General features: G+C 37.2%; 1 long non-coding RNA gene across 1 annotated transcript; it reads left to right on the forward strand.

Annotated features, from left to right (window-relative positions):
- Positions 1 to 2,666: 2,666 nt before the first annotated feature.
- LOC136011195 (uncharacterized) lies at positions 2,667 to 3,546 on the forward strand. Its single transcript, XR_010611277.1, has 3 exons — positions 2,667 to 2,719; positions 2,847 to 2,880; positions 3,292 to 3,546. It is a non-coding gene; the product is annotated as an uncharacterized LOC136011195 (long non-coding RNA).
- The last annotated feature ends 2,626 nt before the right edge of the window (positions 3,547 to 6,172 follow it).

Genomic DNA, 6,172 nt, shown 5'->3' on the forward strand with positions numbered 1-6,172 from the left:
TGGAGATGTTGAGGAAGAGCTTCAAAATAACCTCAAAGAATAATGCCATTTTGATCACATTTTCTGGAAATCTCTGCCTTCAGATTACTTCATTTTCTTTCCTGAAATCAAGACAATTTTTAAACTTGAAGGTTTCCTGCACCATTAATCTTATTAGCATTAGAGTAAGCCATATGTTTGATTCTTGTTATTTCTTAAAACTCTATCTAGTCAGATCCACGCAGCATTTCAGCAGTGATGACAATTAAGTCTTTTCAAAAAAGGCTGTGCTTTGCCACTTTTGCTATCAATTCACAGGCCCAACTTCCAAACAAATCCTTCCAGCTGCAAGAACCAATTAAATGAGCACATATATCGACCGCAGCCAATCTTATTTAAAGTCATTTGGTCTTTTAAGTTCTTCCTAATGATCACATCCCCATGACTATGCTCCAGCACAATTTACCACAGGCCAGCATATAGATTTCTCTTATTCAATCAAAGCAATAATATAAATTACCTAATTGCACAGCAACAACGACATGTGAGCAACAGCCACTGGTTAAATTCCCAGCCCTACCATGGTAAAATTCCCACCAACTTCAACAGACCAAGGCACTCATTCAGTGTCTTTAAGACTTTCCCAGGTCATGAAAATAAATGCATTTCCAAACATAACTCATGAAACCATTCGTGTATCATATGTTTCTTCAGCGGCATTTCCTCCCCCACCCCCCCCTCCCCCCTGGTTTAAAAAGAGAAGAATGAACTGCATATTGAGATAGAAATACCAGTCCATCAAAAAAAAGGCAAACTCAAAAATGTATTTTATGATGGATTTCCAAGTGATCCGTACTCCATCTGCATTCCACAAGGTGTGTGGGGGAATTAGAAGTCTCACTTATACATACAGAAATATCTGTTCCGCCCCTCAAGAAAATACAAAAGCTATAGTGCATGACAAGCATTTAGATGTGTGCGTATGACTTTATATGCATCAATGTTAACTAGGCATAAAGAAAAGCCAAGTGTTTGCAAAATACGAGAACAATATCTGGCAACCACATTTTAATTCAAAACTGGAAAAAAGCAGAAAGTCAGTCTGCTGCTTAGGACCCTGGTTATAGCTCAGGAGGCAGGTTATCACTTCTAATACCTATCTTCAGAATAAGAGACAGGTGAAAAGTTAGCTACAAAATTCTTCCAACTCAGCATTTAATTCACTCCTCTCACCTCGAAGTGCCTGTATTCAAACTGCTTCCCAACATGAATCTTAAGTAAATCTTTGCCCAAATCTCTCACTATAAAATTAAGATAATATGTTCCTGCATCCTCAAGAGGCAAAATACAGTAAAAAAACCCCAAGGGCCCCTCTGTGATGAATGGCACGTTAACACACACTTGAACATTAACCAAATAGAGAGATGGATAGAAAAGAAAGTGAGATGCAGCATGCTTTTGGGTACAAACTCAGACTCAAATGTGGGTGCATTGTGCAGACTCTATTAAAATATTCTTCAAATACCAGCCAAAACCAGGCATCAGTCAGGAAGTGATGTTAGTGACAAGTCTGTGCTTTGCAGCCTACACAGATTTTTTGTCTTTTTTGGAGTAGAGGGAATATACAACAAAATCTGCAGAACAGAAGCCATGACCAAACACTAACTTGCAAGACCTAAACACCTACTTTCTCAAATGACATGAGCTAGATCCTCTAAAAAATCAGTGAAAATAATTGCAAGTGAACTTGCCATTCACCTATTTTTCACCTTATTTAATATGTATTTTCTACTTAACACAGTCAATTTTACCACAACATTCCCATTCCAAAACACCACCAAATAACCCTGGGGACAGTGGCACAGGTAAAAGGGCAGATTAAAAAAAACCCAACAATGAATGCTAAGACTGCGACAAATTAACACAAATGAACTGTGCAATGTGACCTTTAAACCCCTATATAACAATATTACTTTTCTTTTCGCATAAATCTATTCAAATATCAAATACCTAGTTTTCCCTTTGTTAAGAGCAGTTTAGTACAATACTGATGATGATGTTAAAAATGACCATACCAAACCACCACAAAATCTAAACAATCTAAAATAATGAATTATGAATACTAAATACACTCAATGTTCCCCAACCCTCCCCTCCAAGCTTACAGCCATTTTTATTGCATCTTCTTGAGCTCTTGAAGACAAGATTAGAACAGATGATACTAAAAGTTAATACAAAACACCAGACATGCTTTCTGCAGAGACAATACAGACTAATTAGTCACCTGGTGCCTGCCTTATTCCTACAGAAGGTTAAATTTGCCCCAGCTGAGAATCTGACAGTTTCCCCATCAAGGTCACACTGATCTGTATAACTGCAAATCCTAAATCTACAGTGAGCAACAATATTCCTGCCTGTTCCTCTGACCTCCAAAGCTGAAAATTTTCCTTCTTAGCTGATATACAAAGACCAGAAAGAGACTTGAGCACTCAAGAAACTGCTCTTGTTCCAGGTTATCCTGCCCAGATACATGAGCTAAAACCCAGGACCAGTATTATTATGGCAAAGTGTTGTCCTGCTTCTTTTAAGAGAGGGCTGCTAGCCTTGTTTACCTAATTTGAAGCACCTGCACGTAGTAAACACTATAAAACCATGCACATCTTCTAGGGAGACTTTCAGAGTCTAGAGATGTAAACAAGCAAGTATTTTCCTACAGAAATGGCTTTGTGCTCTGAAATAGGTGGGGTTTTTTTATTTATTTTTAACATCTTAATCTTCTTCTGATGGCATTTGCTGCGAAAATCTGACATCAGCATTTTGACCTGTTTAAATGAGTTGACTGTGTACTGCTCGTTTTCTTAATCCAGAATTTTAACCTGTACCTGGACTCCACTTTTCCTGGTAAGTGGCTAGTGCAGAAGCACATATCTCTCTGAAATTTTTCCGATTAAATGTAATAGTAAAAGCTTATTTCCACTTAAATACTACAAAGCTATACCTAAAATTATTTCAGTAATCATCACAGTAATCACATTTTCAGACATGCGAATTAACTCTAGTATTCTTCATGCCTTTTCAATGCCCCTGGGCAGCATGATTATCAGGATAAACTGCTCTAGCATAATAATAATCCTCCCTAAAGATTCCTGAAGTCATTGCTAGTAAAAATTAAAGCAGATGAAATTATAAACTATACTGAATTAATTCTGCCACCATTTCCTTACCTGTAGCAGGAGTTTAACAAGCAGTCTCCCCAGGATATGCAGACATACACACATAGATTATTTGTACCTGTGATCTTTTCTTCTATAGAGCTACACAGTTTACATTGCCACACCTCGCAGTGTAAAGCCAGGAAAAAAGGATGACTCTCATCTAGAAACCAGAATTAAATGTGCATCTGCTGATATGCACCACGCTTATTCAGCCTCATGTATCTGTGACAAACCAATGGGAAGGTGCTCCTCTCTCAGCTGGCTCAAGCTGAGATGAACGGTTTCTCACTATTTCCATTTTCTGAAGTGGCAGAGCTCTTTCACATCACTGAAAGGGGTTCTGACTTATGCTGCCTGGGGAAAAGCAAATCTCCACTCAGTGGAAAATCAGAGGTCCCTGGAAACAATTACATCAACTAGGAAAGTCAAAATAACCATCTGTTCCCCCCCCCCCCGCTTCACCCCAGGGCTCAAGTGCTCTCTCCTGTCCAGGCCTGCTGATTCCCACATCTTTGGCTGGCTGTGCATCTCTCCTACCTTGCTGTACTCTGTATCCCTCCTAGCCTGCCTCTCCATGATTTTTTAGCATAAATCTTAAGTGGAAAAAATCCACAGAATCTGCCCTCAGTGCAACTTCTGCTCAACACGTTCAACAAGCAAAAGGATTTTTATCTTTTTCATCACAAACATTTTCCACCAGCAAACATTTTAATATTTTTAATTAAAAGTGACATTTCTGGAGAAGTTTTACAACAGTAACGCAGCAATGAGAAAGCATCACACAAACCAACACTGAAGAGTGAAGAAGTATTTAAGCTTCTCAAAATAAATCTTCTACAGGCTGTCCAGTGCAAGGTAAAACAAAAATAATCATTACACATATATCATAAAATGACACTTCCCTCAACTGCACAAATCGATTTACCTCCCATTACTCATAAATTCTTTTCAGTTTCTAAGGGTAACACAAGGGGACCACTTTGCCCATGAAAGCACATGAGTTTGGCACCCACTGATTTTACCCAGTGCTTGCTATCTCCAGAGATAAACACCTTGCACCATTACTGAGAGACAATACAGTATTTAACATATTACTGTTGGTAGCTGGATGTACACAGAAATATGAGCAAACACATTTCTACATAGTAAGTTATGGATGTGCATTTACAAAAATGTCCCTTCCAAAGCCGTGGGGCTAATTTAGGCACTAACAAGTCATACAGATTTAAGTGATGACATCTGTGAACCAAAATTGAGATGCATGAAATACATACATTATGGAACACCTGAATTTTTTTTTTCAAAACTCTTTAAAGTTCTTCCATGAGTACTTCAGACAGATATCCAAAGAGAAAATACAGCAGATACTTGAATCTATTTAATAAAATATAAAAGTTCTACCATAAATTAATGTTAAGATTGTCTATGCAGTCAATCATTAGTCATGCCAAAGATATGTGCTCTGGTTATTTTCTCTAACAATCAGCACATACTGCTTTTCTACAGTGTTAGCATTTAACATTGGGCTAAAATCAAATGTGAGCAGAAGCATACAGGTTTTTACATACATAAAACACAGCAAAGGATAAAATTAATACTCACTCTTAAATTCTATATTTCTTCAGCCAAGTGCCTATTTGTGCAGCATTAATATTGCATTAACAGCTTTTGCATATTCATTTTTTCTAGAAACAATATTCCTTATCTTTGCAATAACAAATGTACTGATGTATCAAGATGATTAGAACTCATCCTTAATATCCTCCACTACTGGAATCCTATTATGCTAAAAAATAAACTTTTGGCATCACCAAATGCTTTCATATATTTCAGACAGGTTGCTGTCTTCACTGTTAGTTTTAAAAAGACGACAGTTAAAATCAAGCATACTATTTTGTCATGTGAGTGGAATTCTTCATTTTTTATTTTTAATTCCAAGCAATTATTTACCAAATGCATGAAGTATTTAAATTATGAGCAAATTTCTTAATTTTCAGACTGGCAAGTGGGAAAAAAAATAAATCAGTTTAACCAAGAAAAACAAACACCTGGAGACATCCCCTCCCAAAGGTTTCTTGGCAGTTGTAGACAACTTGCAGCCCATTTCCTTTGCCCCTAAGCCCTCTCTCTGGGCAGCTTCCAGAGTCTACCTGGCACTCCCAAATGTTCTGGAGCGGCATTTGCAGTGTAAACAATTGTCAGCACTTAGATTACTGTAAATTACCTACAGTAGAGTCATAGAAGACTATAGGATACTTTAAGGCCTTGTTAAGACTGCAGTAATTATTCCTAGAAACTGAATTATGGGAGTATATAGTGCTTAGAGGCAAACCCAGGAAAAATACCATGACCTGAAACGTGAAGACAACTTTGAGCAGAGAGCAAACCTGGAATGAATTTCCCACAAGCAAAAAAGTTCAAGCATCATAGATCATACAGCAAAAACATGATGTTTAATGATGAAAAATATTTAATGTGCTTGTCAGACACCACGACTAATACTACAGGTACGTTACCTAGGGGTGATCACTGAACAAAGTAAAAATATCCTCAGAACATCCTCATCATCTCCGCCTGTGGGATGGCACAGCAACAGTCGTGAGAACCCACAGCTTGGAAAACCTGGCTTTAGACAGCAAGAACTATTTTGTATTGGCAAGGAAAAAGTGTTCCCACCCACTTTTTGTAGCTACACAATTGCCTGTCAACAAATCATGGGCTTTTAGACATATTCAGATAACCTAAAAATATTTTGTAGGCATTTTTAGAATATAAATAAAACCCAAAAATGGTTCATAATCTCTTTTTCAACTGCTAAATGTCTAAATACATTTAGTGACACAAACCAGCAAATAATCAAGCCAACATTTATGTAAAAAAATTCCAATTCATAGTTACTTGAATTTTTCAGAGAACAGTTTTGACTCTCTTTTTGAGAGTAGGTTTTAATAATCTGTCCTTCCTGAGAATTATTTCAA

The sequence above is a fragment of the Lathamus discolor genome, chromosome 3, assembly GCF_037157495.1.
Source record: "Lathamus discolor isolate bLatDis1 chromosome 3, bLatDis1.hap1, whole genome shotgun sequence".
Taxonomy (NCBI): Eukaryota; Metazoa; Chordata; class Aves; order Psittaciformes; family Psittacidae; genus Lathamus; species Lathamus discolor.